Source organism: Mercenaria mercenaria, chromosome 13 (assembly GCF_021730395.1).
Source record: "Mercenaria mercenaria strain notata chromosome 13, MADL_Memer_1, whole genome shotgun sequence".
NCBI lineage: Eukaryota > Metazoa > Mollusca > Bivalvia > Venerida > Veneridae > Mercenaria > Mercenaria mercenaria.
Window position 1 is genome coordinate 37,978,068 of NC_069373.1, and position 15,041 is coordinate 37,993,108.

Below are 15,041 nucleotides of genomic sequence, written 5' to 3' on the forward strand. Positions count from 1 at the left end.
ATTTTAATAGGTTATACTTTCCATAGCCGTAACGTACTAAAACGTATTAGCCTCTGGTGGCCCATTCACGCTTCCGTATAAACAACATTTATAACACAATACTCATTTTGAAAATATTTCTTAAATGCGTCTTAAATTACGAAAATATCTTGCATCCAAGGCAAATGCTGACATTTTCAAACAACGACAAAAAATACCCTATGAACGATTTGACGAAGTTCCAAAAAATCTCCATACATTGCATACCCGTTACAGACCCCTGTGTGAATTCTGCTTTTATCGGGTGCAAATAATAATCTTAATACACAGATATATGTACATTGCAATATAGAACAAATACTAGTTTCTAAGGCTTGTAATACCGTATACAGTTTTCACTTGCGTTGAGCCTTATGAAGATGAGTTTTTGTGAGGTAATGAAACAATTCAACCAGCACCAAAAGTATTTAATAGGTCATGTATATCAACTTTTGCAATGTCAAATTTTAATTTCTGTCACAATGTTCAGCTTAGACATGTATTTTGCAAGTCACTTGCTTAGATATTCAAGCATCTGTTAATATGACAAAAAGATTCTTAAATAGAACATAAACGCATTTGAATGTTACACATTTTGTAAAAAAAAAATGAAATTTTACGTAGCAAAAGTAAATATATATTGCCTATGAAATGCATTTGTTTGAGTTGTTTTTGTCTGCCACAGAATTCGTTCTGATACGGGAATTTCACGCGCGGTATTACATGTCTAAGTAATGTAGGGTTTCTCTATCTAAACTGCTTGTCGCTCTATCACTATGAAAATAGAGATGTGTAGTAAAGTGACAGGGGTCAGTTTCGTATTTGGCCCGAGTGCGTTCTTTTAATAAAATAGGTAGATCTACTTTAAAGGCATTTATATTCAACTGGTTATTCATGGTGTTCCTAGAACCAAAGATTCCTGCGTACTAGTAATTATTGTGTAAAATAAATGAATGCTTGAGTCGATCTTCCTAGCTCCATGTAGATGGTCGGGTCTTAATTATAACCTGAGGTAATGGAAGTCAGACGAAACAGAAACGGTCATCCATCTATCCAGATTCAGCTCAAATTGCGGAAAAAGTAACCGGTTATGAGACATTTTTCTTTCCATTGATATTTTTGTCTGGTCACATCCTTTAAAAATGTCACGTGTTTTAGGTGTGTCATTTGCAGATAATGCGATACACGTCGCGCAAGGTGTACATATTGTGCCACTTTTGCCTCATAGTTGTGTGTCCTGAAACCTGAGATTTACTCGTTTTTGTCATAGAAACAAAGGAATCGGCAGGCTTAAAATGTCACATGATAATGTGCTAAATATTTGCAATACATCCGCTCACCACTTCCCTGGAATGTCTCAAAATTGGATACAATCCTTAGTTTATATGGCCACAATGACTTAAGTGTTTGTCGCTAGATTGTAATAAAATTTCATCTGTGTATTAAGTCTGTGAAGTACGATTACCGATGTTTCTCTGCCTAATTGCTTGGGTGCTTAGGGCTGGATAACGGTATCGATTTGGACAAAAATTATTTCCTTACATTGCAAAAGTTTATACGTATATCATCTGAGAAATACATGGCTTTGGTTGAATTGTTTCAGTTTGTCAATGAACTCATCCTTATACGGCGTCTTAAATGTTTGTCGCTCTACTTCCCATGTATTTAGCTTGCGAATTACATTAAGAGATGTATCGCTTTGGAATCGGTAAGGACAGGATGACGTTCTCAATTTAGACAAAAATTAAAATATATCTGTGTATTAATATTATTATTAGCACCCGGAAAAACACAATCTTCACAGGGGTCTTTAATTGGTATTACAAAGTATGGAGGTTTTGGAACTTCATCAAGTCGTTCATAGGGTCCTTTTTGACGTTGTCTAAAATATCAGTATACGCCTCGTATTACAGATAGTTTCGTATTTAATAGCTTCTGACCTAGGCATTTCAGAAATATTTTCAAAATGAGTTTCCTGTTATAAATGTTGATTGTAAGGAAGCATGAAAGGGCCACCAGAGGGTAATACGTTTTAGTACGTTACGGCTTTGGAAAATATATGCTAAGAAAATGTGCCTAGAATGTAAAACATTTTGTAAATGGAAATGGTGGAGCTTATATTCAGTCGCAATGTTCAGCGTAGACATGTATTTTGCAAGTTACTTGCTTAGATATTCAAGCATCTGTCAATATGACCAAAGATTCTTGCACATCTGTCTAATTGACATTTAACAAGTTTTATCAAACTTTGTTGCCGTTTTACTATCGCTTATACATTGTACCTAGTCAAATACCAAATGTAACATAATGGTGGAAAGGTCGTCACTATAGGTTCACAGTGACACTCTGATCATAAAACTGGTTTGTTTGTAGACATTGTAGGGGTTTGTTGTCTTACACTGTTCAGGAGCCCAGTAAACAGAGAATCAATTTAACATGCAGAGAAAGGCAAGACAATCTTTGTTCAGTGACGCATATAATATTGTTGCAGTTGAAACGGCGATCTGCGCATATAATGTTTTAGTTATCTATTATATATAGTAGTTACATTCATATTAATAGGTATTTCATTGGATGAGCAAATTTTATGTTGAAGCATTGTATCGGTGGATCAAATTTACCGGTTCCACGGAGATTTTTAGGGCTATAAAACATTTACGTTCATATCAAATTTTGTTGCCGTTTTACTATCGCTTATATCTAGTCAAACGCCAAATGTAACATACTGGTGGGAAGGTCGTCACTATAGGTTCACAATGACACCCTGATCATAAAACTCGTTTGTTTGTAGACATCGTAAGGGTTTGTTGTCCTTACACTATCTAGTTCGGGAGCCCAGTTAACAGAAAATCAATTTACCATGCAGAGAAACGCAAGACAATCTTTGTTCAGTGACGCATATAATATTGTTGCAGTTGAAACAGCGATCTGCGCATATAATGTTTTAGTTATCTATTATATACAGTAGTTTCATTCATATTAATAGGTGTACCATTGGTTGAGCAAATTTTATGTTGAAGCATTGTATCGGTGAATCAAATTTACCGGTTCCACGGAGATTTTTAGGGCTATATAACATTTATGTTCTTATCAAATTTTGTTGCCGTTTTACTATCGCTTATATCTAGTCAAATGCCAAATGTAACATACTGGTTGAAAGGTCGTCACTATAGGTTCACAATGACACCCTGATCATAAAACTGGTTTGTCTGTAGACGTCGTAGGGGTTTGTTGTCCTTACACTGTTCAGGAGCCCAGTTAACAGATTTTTTCGACTTACCTTACGTACATTGATATCTTATATGGAACAGTACATTCCACGTGCGGCCATACTCTAAGTCGACATTACTAGTAATGAACAGATTACAATATCTTGCATCTAACGATACTATGACTTGATTATACGGGTGATATACCACTAAGATGTGCAGCCCCATATGTATAAGCGTAGGGTTTTAACACAGGGTTGTTTAATTTTCCAGATGTTTACTCATTTGTAGAACTCTATTGCGCAAGATCTATATACCCCTTTCAGAAACATGAAACTGACGGAGTATCAATTTACCATGCAGAGAAACGCAAGACAATGTTTGTTCAGTGACGCATATAATATTGTTGCAGTTGAAACGGCGATCTGCGCATATATTGTTTTAGTTATCTATTATGTATAGTAGTTACATTCATATTTATAGGTATTCCATTGGATGAGCAAATTTTATGTTGGAGCATTGTATCGGTGAATCAAATTTACCGGTTCCACGGAGATTTTTAGGGCTGTCTAACATTTACGTTCTTATCAAACTTTGTTGCCGTTTTACTATCGCTTATATCTAGTCAAATGCCAAATGTAACATACCGGCGGAAAGGTCGTCACTATAGGTTCACAATGACACCCTGATCATAAAACTGGTTTGTCTGTAGACGTCGCAGGGGTTTGTTGTCCTTACACTGTTCAGGAGCCCAGTTAACGGATTTTTTTCGACTTACCTTACGTACATTGATATCAAATATGGAACAGTACATTCCACGTGCGGCCATACTCTAAGTCGACATTACTAGTAATGAACAGATTACAGTATCTTGCATCTAAAGATACTATGACTTGATTATACGGGTGATATGCCACTAAGATATGCAGCCCCATATGTATAAGCGTAGGGTTTTAACACAGGGTTGTTTAATTTTCCAGATGTTTACTCATTTGTAGAACTCTATTGCGCAAGATCTATATACCCCTTTCAGAAACATGAAACTGACGGAGTATCGATTTACCATGCAGAGAAACGCAAGACAATGTTTGTTCAGTGACGCATATAATATTGTTGCAGTTGAAACGGCGATCTGCGCATATATTGTTTTAGTTATCTATTATATATAGTAGTTACATTCATATTTACAGGTATTCCATTGGATGAGCAAATTTTATGTTGGAGCATTGTATCGGTGAATCAAATTTACCGGTTCCACGGAGATTTTTAGGGATGTCTAACATTTACGTTCTTATCAAACTTTGTTGCCGTTTTACTATCGCTTATATCTAGTCAAATGCAAATGTAACATAACCGGCGGAAAGGTTCGTCACTATAGGTTCACAATGACACCCTGATCATAAAACTGGTTTGTCTGTTAGACGTCGCAGGGGTTTGTTGTCCTTACACTGTTCAGGAGCCCAGTTAACGGATTTCTTTCGACTTACCTTACGTACATTGATATCAAAAATGGAACAGTACATTCCACGTGCGGCCATACACTAAGTCGACATTACTAGTAATGAACAGATTACAGTATCTTGCATCTAACGATACTATGACTTGATTATACGGGTGATATGCCACTAAGATATGCAGCCCCATATGTGTAAGCGTAGGGTTTTAACACAGGGTTGTTTAATTTTCCAGATGTTTACTCATTTGTAGAACTCTATTGCGCAAGATCTATATACTCCTTTCAGAAACATGAAACTGACGGAGTATCAATTTACCATGCAGAGAAACGCAAGACAATGTTTGTTCAGTGACGCATATAATATTGTTGCAGTTGAAACGGCGATCTGCGCATATATTGTTTTAGTTATCTATTATATATAGTAGTTACATTCATATTTACAGGTATTCCATTGGATGAGCAAATTTTATGTTGGAGCATTGTATCGGTGAATCAAATTTACCGGTTACACGGAGATTTTTAGGGCTGTCTAACATTTACGTTCTTATCAAACTTTGTTGCCGTTTTACTATCGCTTATATCTAGTCAAATGCCAAATGTAACATACCGGCGGAAAGGTCGTCACTATAGGTTCACAATGACACACTGATCATAAAACTGGTTTGTCTGTACACGTCGCAGGGGTTTGTTGTCCTTACACTGTTCAGGAGCCCAGTTAACGGATTTTTTTCGACTTACCTTACGTACATTGATATCAAATATGGAACAGTACATTCCACGTGCGGCCATACTCTAAGTCGACATTACTAGTAATGAACAGATTACAGTATCTTGCATCTAACGATACTATGACTTGATTATACTGGTGATATGCCACTAAGATATGCAGCCCCATATGTATAAGCGTAGGGTTTTAACACAGGGTTGTTTAATTTTCCAGATGTTTACTCATTTGTAGAACTCTATTGCGCAAGATCTATATACCCCTTTCAGAAACATGAAACTGACGGAGTATCAATTTACCATGCAGAGAAACGCAAGACAATGTTTGTTCAGTGACGCATATAATATTGTTGCAGTTGAAACGGCGATCTGCGCATATATTGTTTTAGTATCTTTATATATAGTAGTTACATTCATATTTATAGGTATTCCATTGGATGAGCAAATTTTATGTTGAGCATTGTATCGGTGAATCAAATTTACCGGTCCACGGAGATTTTTAGGGCTTGTAACATTTACGTTCTTATCAAACTTTGTTGCCGTTTTATATCGCTTATATCTAGTCAAATGCAAATGTAACATACCGGCGGAAAGGTCGTCACTATAGGTTCACAATGACACCCTGATCATAAAACTGGTTTGTCGTGACGTCGCAGGGGTTTGTTGTCCTTACACTGTTCAGGAGCCCAGTTACGGATTTTTTCGACTTACCTACGTACATTGATATCAATATGGAACAGTACATTCCACGTGCGGCCATACTCTAAGTCGACATACTAGTAATGAACAGATTACAGTATCTTGCATCTAACGATACTATGACTTGATTAAATGGTGATATGCCACTAGATATGCAGCCCCATATGTTAAGCGTAGGTTTTAACACAGGGTTGTTTAATTTTCCAGATTTTACTCATTTGTAGACTCTATTGCGCAAGATCTATTACCCCTTTCAAAACATGAAACTGACGGAGTATCAATTTACCATGCAGAGAAACGCAAGACAATGTTTGTTCAGTGACGCATATAATATTGTTGCAGTTGAACGGCGATCTGCGCATATATTGTTTTAGTTATCTATTATGATAGTAGTTACTTATATTTATAGGTATTCCATTGGATGAGCAAATTTTATGTTGGAGCATTGTATCGGTGAATCAAATTTACCGGTTCACGGAGTTTTTAGGGATGTCTAACATTTACCTTCTTATCAACTTTGTTGCCGTTTTACATCGCTTTATCTAGTCAATGCCAAATGTAACATACGGCGGAAAGGTCGTACTATAGGTCACAATGACACCCTGATCATAAAACTGGTTTGTCTGTAACGTCGCAGGGTTGTTGTCCTTACACTGTTCAGGAGCCCAGTTAACGATTTTTTTCGACTTACCTTACGTACATTGATATCAAATATGGAACAGTACATTCCAGTGCGGCCATACTCTAAGTCGACATTACTAGTAATGAACAGATTACAGTATCTTGCATCTAACGTACTATGACTTGATTATACGGGTGATATGCCACTAAGATATGCGCCCCATATGTTAAGCGTAGGGTTTTAACACAGGGTTGTTTAATTTTCCAGATGTTTACTCATTTGTAGAACTCTTTGCGCAAGATCTATTACCCCTTTCAGAAACATGAAACTGACGGAGTATCAATTTACCATGCAGAGAAACGCAAGACAATGTTTGTTCAGTGACGCATATAATATTGTTGCAGTTGAAACGGCGATCTGCCGCATATATTGTTTTAGTTATCTATTATGATAGTAGTACATTCATATTTATAGTATTCCATTGATGAGCAATTTATGTTGGAGCATTGTAGCGGTGAATCAAATTTACCGGTTCCACGGAGATTTTTAGGGCTGTCTAACATTTACGTTCTTATCAAACTTTGTTGCCGTTTAACTATCGCTTATATCTAGTCAAAGCCAAATGTAACATAAACCCGCGGAAAGTCGTCACGTAGTTCACAATGAACCTGATCAAAACTGGTTTGTCTGTAGAAACGTGAGGGGTTTGTTGTCCTTACACTGTTCAGGAGCCCAGTTAACGGATTTTTCGATTACCTTACGTACATTGATATCAATATGGAAAGTACATCCACGTGCGCCATACTCTAAGTCGACATTACAAGTAATGAACAGATTACAGATCTTGCATCTAACGATATATGACTTGATTATATGGGATATGCCACTAAGAATGCAGCCCCATATGTATAAGCTAGGTTTTAACACAGGGTTTTTTTAATTTTCCAGATTTACTCATTTGTAGAACTCTATGCCAATTTATATACCCTTTCAGAAACATGAAACTGACGGAGTATCAATTTTACCATGCAGAGAAACGCAAGACAATGTTTGTTCAGTGACGCAAATAATATTGTTGCGTTGAAACGCGATCTGCGCATATATTGTTTTAGTTATTATTATTTAGTAGTACATTCATATTATAGGTATTCATTGGATGAGCAAATTTATGTTGAGCATTGTAGCGGTGAATCAATTTTACCGGTTCCACGGAGATTTTTAGGGCTGGCTAACATTACGTCTTATCAAACTTTTTGCGTTTTACTATCGCTTAATCTAGTCAAATGCCAAATGTAACATACCGGCGAAAGTCGTCACTATAGGTTCACAATGACACCCTGATCAAAAACTGGTTTGTCTGTAGACGTCGCAGGGGTTTGTTGTCCTTACACTGTTCAGGAGCCCAGTTAACGGATTTTTTTCGACTTACCTTACGTACATTGATATCAAATATGGAACAGTACATTCCACGTGCGGCCATACTCTAAGTCGACATTACTAGTAATGAACAGATTACAGTATCTTGCATCTTAACGATACTATGACTTGATTATACGGGTGATATGCCACTAAGATATGCAGCCCATATGTATTTAAACGTAGGGTTTTAACACAGGGTTGTTTAATTTTCCAGATGTTTACTCATTTGTAGAACTCTATTGCGCAAGATCTATATACCCCTTTCAGAAACATGAAACTGACGGGTATCAATTACCATGCAGAGAAACGCAAGACAATGTTTGTTCAGTGACGCATATAATATGTTGCAGTTGAAACGGCGATCTGCGCATATATTGTTTTAGTTATCTATTATTATAGTAGTTACATTCATATTTAAGTATTCCATTGGATGAGCAAATTTATGTTGGAGCATTGTAGGTGAATCAAATTTACGGTTCCACGGAGATTTTTAGGCTGTCTAACATTTACGTTCTTATCAAACTTTGTTGCCGTTTTACTATCGCTTATATCTAGTCAAATGCCAATGTACATACCGGCGGAAAGGTCGTCACTATAGGTTCACAATGACACCTGATCATAAAACTGGTTTGTCTGTACACGTCGCAGGGTTTTTGTCCTTACACTGTTCAGGAGCCAGTTAACGGATTTTTTCGACTTACCTTACGTACATTGATATCAAATATGGAACAGTACATTCCACGTGCGGCCATACTCTAAGTCGACATTACTAGTAATGAACAGATTACAATATCTTGCATCTAACGATACTATGACTTGATTATACGGGTGATATACCACTAAGATGTGCAGCCCCATATGTATAAGCGTAGGGTTTTAACACAGGGTTGTTTAATTTTCCAGATGTTTACTCATTTGTAGAACTCTATTGCGCAAGATCTATATACCCCTTTCAGAAACATGAAACTGACGGAGTATCAATTTACCATGCAGAGAAACGCAAGACAATGTTTGTTCAGTGACGCATATAATATTGTTGCAGTTGAAACGGCGATCTGCGCATATATTGTTTTAGTTATCTATGATATATAGTAGTTACATTCATATTTATAGGTATTCCATTGGATGAGCAAATTTTATGTTGAAGCATTGTATCGGTGAATCAAATTTACCGGTTCCACGGAGATTTTTAGGGCTGTTAACATTTACGTTCTTATCAAACTTTGTTGCCGTTTTACTATCGCTTATATCTAGTCAAAATGCCAATGTAACATACGGCGGAAAGTCGTCACTATAGGTTCACAATGACACCCTGATCATAAAAACTGGTTTGTCTGTAGAACGTCGCAGGGGTTTGTTGTCCTTACACTGTTCAGGAGCCCAGTTAACGGATTTTTTCGACTTACCTTACGTACATTGATATCTAATATGGAACAGTACATTCCCCGTGCGGCCATACTCTAAGTCGACATTACTAGTAATGAACAGATTACAGTATCTTGCATTTAACGATACTATGACTTGATTATACGGGTGATATGCCACTAAGTATGCAGCCCCATATGTATTAAGCGTAGGTTTTAACACAGGGTTGTTTAATTTTCAGATGTTTACTCATTTGTAGAACTCTATTGGCGCAAGATCTATATACCCTTTCAGAAACATGAAACTGACGGTGTATCAATTTACCATGCAGAAAACGCAAGACATGTTTGTTCAGTGACGCATATAATATTGTTGCAGTTGAAACGGCGATCTGCGCATATATTTTTTAGTTATCTATGATATATAGTAGTTACATTCATATTTATAGGTATTCCATTGGATGAGCAAATTTTATGTTGAAGCATTGTATCGGTGAATCAAATTTACCGGTTCCACGGAGATTTTTAGGGCTGTATAACATTTACGTTCTTATCAAACTTTGTTGCCGTTTTACTATCGCTTATATCTAGTCAAATGCCAAGTGTAACATACCGGTGGAAAGGTCGTCACTATAGGTTCACAATGACACCCTGATCATAAAACTGGGTTGTCTGTAGACGTCGCAGGCGTTTGTTGTCCTTACACTGTTCAGGAGCCCAGTTAACAGATTTTTTCGACTTACCTTACGTACATTGATATCTAATATGGAACAGTACATTCCACGTGCGGCCATACTCTAAGTCGACATTACTAGTAATGAACAGATTACAATATCTTGCATCTAACGATACTATGACTTGATTATACGGGTGATATACCACTAAGATGTGCAGCCCCATATGTATAAGCGTAGGGTTTTAACACAGGGTTGTTTAATTTTCCAGATGTTTACTCATTTGTAGAACTCTATTGCGCAAGATCTATATACCCCTTTCAGAAACATGAAACTGACGGAGTATCAATTTACCATGCAGAGAAACGCAAGACAATGTTTGTTCAGTGACGCATATAATATTGTTGCAGTTGAAACGGCGATCTGCGCATATATTGTTTTAGTTATCTATGATATATAGTAGTTACATTCATATTTATAGGTATTCCATTGGATGAGCAAATTTTATGTTGAAGCATTGTATCGGTGAATCAAATTTACCGGTTCCACGGAGATTTTTAGGGCTGTCTAACATTTACGTTCTATATCTGAACTTGTTGCGTTTTACTATCGCTTAATCTAGTCAAATGAAATGTAATACCGGCGGAAAGGTCGTAATATAGGTTCACAATGACACCCCTGATCTTAAATCTGTATGTCTGATAATTCGAGGGGTTTGTTGTCCTTACACTGTTCAGGTTGCCCAGTTACGGATTTTTTTCGAATTTACCCTTAGTCATTGATGCAAATATGGAAACAGTACATTCCACGTGCGGCCATACTCTAAAGTCGACTTTCAGTATTGAACAGGATTACGATATCTTGCATCTAACGATACTATGACTTGATTATACGGGTGATATGCACTAAGATATGCAGCCCCTATGTAAAGCGTAGGGTTTTAACGCAGGGTTTTAGGACCAGATGTTTACTCATTTGTGAAACTACTATTGCGCAAGATCTATATACCTATTATCAGAAAATGAACACTGCACGGAGTATTAATTTACACATGCAGAGAAACGCAAGACAATGTTTGTTCAGTGACGCATATAATATTGTTGCAGTTGAAACAGTGATCTGCGCATATATTGTTTTAGTTATCTATTATATATAGTAGTTACATTCATATTTATAGGTATTCCATTGGATGAGCAAATTTTATGTTGGAGCATTGTATCGGTGAATCAAATTTACCGGTTCCACGGAGATTTTTAGCGCTGTATAACATTTACGTAATATCCTGGTACTTTTAGTCGATTTAAATGACCATGCAAGGTCAATATATGATTTTAAGCGCAATTAAATAGAACATAAACCCATTTGAATTTTACACATTTTGTAAATTAAAATTGAAATTTTACTTAGCAAAAGTAAAAGTATGTTGCCTATGAAATGCCTTTGTTTGAGTTGTTTTTGTCTGCCACAAAATTCGTTCTGATACTCGAATTTTACGCCCGATATTATTGTCTAAGTTATGGGGCAAGGGACAGTAAATTTGAAAACTCTACAACTCTGCGCTATTACCACTGCGAAAGAAATCATAAAAAATCCAATTTCGACAAATTCAAGGCAATTGTTGAGCGAATGTCTTGCATAGGCATAGCACTTCATTATGTGAGATTTTCACTCTGCCGATTCTGTTGCTTCTGTGAAGAAAAAAAACGAGTAAAACGCAGGTTTCAGGACACTAAATTTTGAGAAAAAATTGGCCCAAAATGCACACCTTGCTCGACCTGTACCGTATTATCTGCAAATGACTGACATAAAACACATGCATATTTTTAAAGCATGTGACCAGACGAAAATAATGGTGGAAGAAAAGTGTCTCACAACCGTTTACTTTTTCCGCAAATTTGAGCTGAAGCTGGATGGATGGACGACCCTTTCTAATTCGTCCGACTTCAGTTACCTCAGGTAAAGTTTTAGACCCGGCCGTCTACATGGAGCTAGGAAAATCGATACATGCACATATTTATTCATACACAATAATCAACCGTACGCAGGAATCCTTAGTTCTATAAACATCATAAATAACCAGTTGAATATATATGCCTGTAAAGTACATATGTCTATTTTATTTAAAATACGTACCCGGGCCAAATGCGAAACTGGCCCCTGCCACTTAATGTAGGGTTTCTGTATCTAAACTGCTTGTCGCTCTATTACAATGAAAATAGAGATGTGTAGTAAAGTGACAGGGGTCAGTTTCGTATTTGGCACGAGTGCGTTCTTTTAATAAAACAGGCAGATCTACTTTAAAGGCATTTATATTCAACTGGTTATTCATGGAGTTCATAGAACTAAAGACCTGCGTACTAGTAATTATTGTGTAAAATAAATAAATGCTTGAGCCGATCTTCCTAGCTCCATGTAGATGGTCGGGTCTTAATTATAACCCGAGGTAATGGAAGTCAGACGAAATAGAAACGGTCATCCATCTATCCAGATTCAGCTCAAATTGCGGAAAAAGTAACCGGTTATGAGACATTTTTAATTCTAATTAATATTTTTGTCTGGTCACATCCTTTAAAAATATACATGTGTTTTTGTTCTGTCATTTGCAGATAATGCGGTACAGGTCGCGCAAGGGGTACATTTTGGCCCACTTTTGCCTCATAATTGTGTGTCCTGAAACCGGAGTTTTACTCGTTTTTGTCATAGAAACAAAGGAATCGGCAAGCTGAAAATGTCACATGATAAAGTGCTAAATATTTGCAATACATCCGCTCACCACTTCCCGGGAATGTCTCAAAACTGGATTTTAATGATTTGTTATCGCACTGGTGTAAACGTAGATTCGTGGAATTTTCAAATTTAGTGTCCCTTGCCCCCTAAGCTTGTGATCTACCTCTACCCGTAGAGCTACATCGTTTCTGAATGGTTCAGTGGTTATGACAGGATGGGGGTCTCAATTTAGATAAAAAATTGAACTTTCTCATAGCAAATGTTATAAATACATTAGTACATGACCTTTAAAATAGATCTGGCGCTGGTTGAATTGTTTCATTCTGTTAAAGAAATCATCTTAATACGGCTCAACACTTGTGCGAACCGGAAACGATAATACAAGCTTTAGTATTATATGGCCACAATTACTTAAGTGTTTGTCGCTCTGTTGTAATGAAAATTCATCTGTGTATTAAGTCTGTGAAGTACAATTACCGATGTTTCTCTGCCTAATTGCTTGGGTGCATAGAGCTGGATAACGTTATCAATTTGGACAACAATTTATCCCTTACATTGCAAAATTTATATGTATATCATCTGAGAAGTACATGGCTTTGGTTAAAGTGTTTCAGTTTTTCAGTGAACTGATCCTTATACGGCGCAAAGCAAATGAGAACTGCACCCGATATAACATGCCTTAGTACTATCGGGTCAATGTGTATTAAGTGTTCGTCGCTCTACTTCTTGTGTATCTACCTTGTGAATTTTAAAAAGAGATGTATCGCTTTGGAATGGGTACAGTAGTAAGGACAGGATAATGTTCTCAATTTAGATACAAAATTAAAATTTAACATTGCAAAAATTAATACAAATTACCTATCAAATACATTTGGTGCTGGTTGAATTGTTTCATTGCCTCACAAAACTCATCTTCACAAGGCCCAACGCAAGAGAGAACTGGATACGGTATTACAAGCCTTAGCAACTTTAGTATTTGTTTCTATGCTTCAATGAAAATGCATCTGTGTATTGAGATTATTATTTGCACCCGGAAAAACACTATTCTCACAAGGGCCTGTAATTTGTATACAATGTACGGAGGTTTTTGGAACTTCGTCAAATCGTTCATAGGGTTCTTTTTGACGTTGTCTAAAAATGTCAGTATAATATATTTTGCCTCGGATGTCAGATATTTTCGTGTTTGAGAGCTGCAGACCTAAGAATTTCAGAACTACTTTCAAAATGCTATGAAAATGTGTCTAAAATTTAGTAAAACATTTCGTAAAAGGAAATGGTGGAGCCATGTTCAGTCACAATGTTCAGCGTAAACATGTATCTTGCAAGTTACCTGCTTAGATATTCAAGCATCTGATAAAAGATTCTTGCACATCTGTCTGACTGATATTTGACACGTTCTTATCAATCTTTGTTGCCGTTTTACTATCGTTTATCTGTATTCAAATGCCAAATGTAATATACTGGTGGAAAGGGCGTCACTATAGGTTCCCCACTGCATCCTGATCATGAATCTGGGTTGTTTGTAGACATCGTAGGTTCTTGTTGTCCTGACACTATTCAGGAGCCCAGTTAACAGATTTATTCGGCTAAGCTTACGTGCTTACGTGCATTGATATTTGATATGAAACAGTACATTCCACAATCTGTGTATCAAGTATGCGATGTACAATTACCGATGTTTCTCTGCCAAATCGCTTGAGTGCTTAGGGCTGGATAACGTTATCAATTTTGACAACGATTAATCCCTTACATTGCAAACTTTATATGTATGTCATCTAAGAAATACACGACTTTGGTTGAATTGTTTCAGTTCGTCGATGAACTCATTCTTATACGGCGCAAAGCAAACATGCCTTAGTACTATCGAGCCACTGCGTCTTGAGTGTATCACTTTGGAATCGGCGCAGTGGTAAGGACAGGATGGCGTTCTCAACTTTGACAGCAATTAAAATTTGATATAACAAAAGTTAATACATATGACCTATTAAATACATTTGGTGCTTGTTGATTTGATTCATTGCCTCACAAAACTCACCCTTATGAGGCTCAACGCAAGTGAACACTGGATACAGTACGGTATTACAAGCCTTAGTAACTTTAGTATTTGTTTCTATATTGCAATGAAATAAT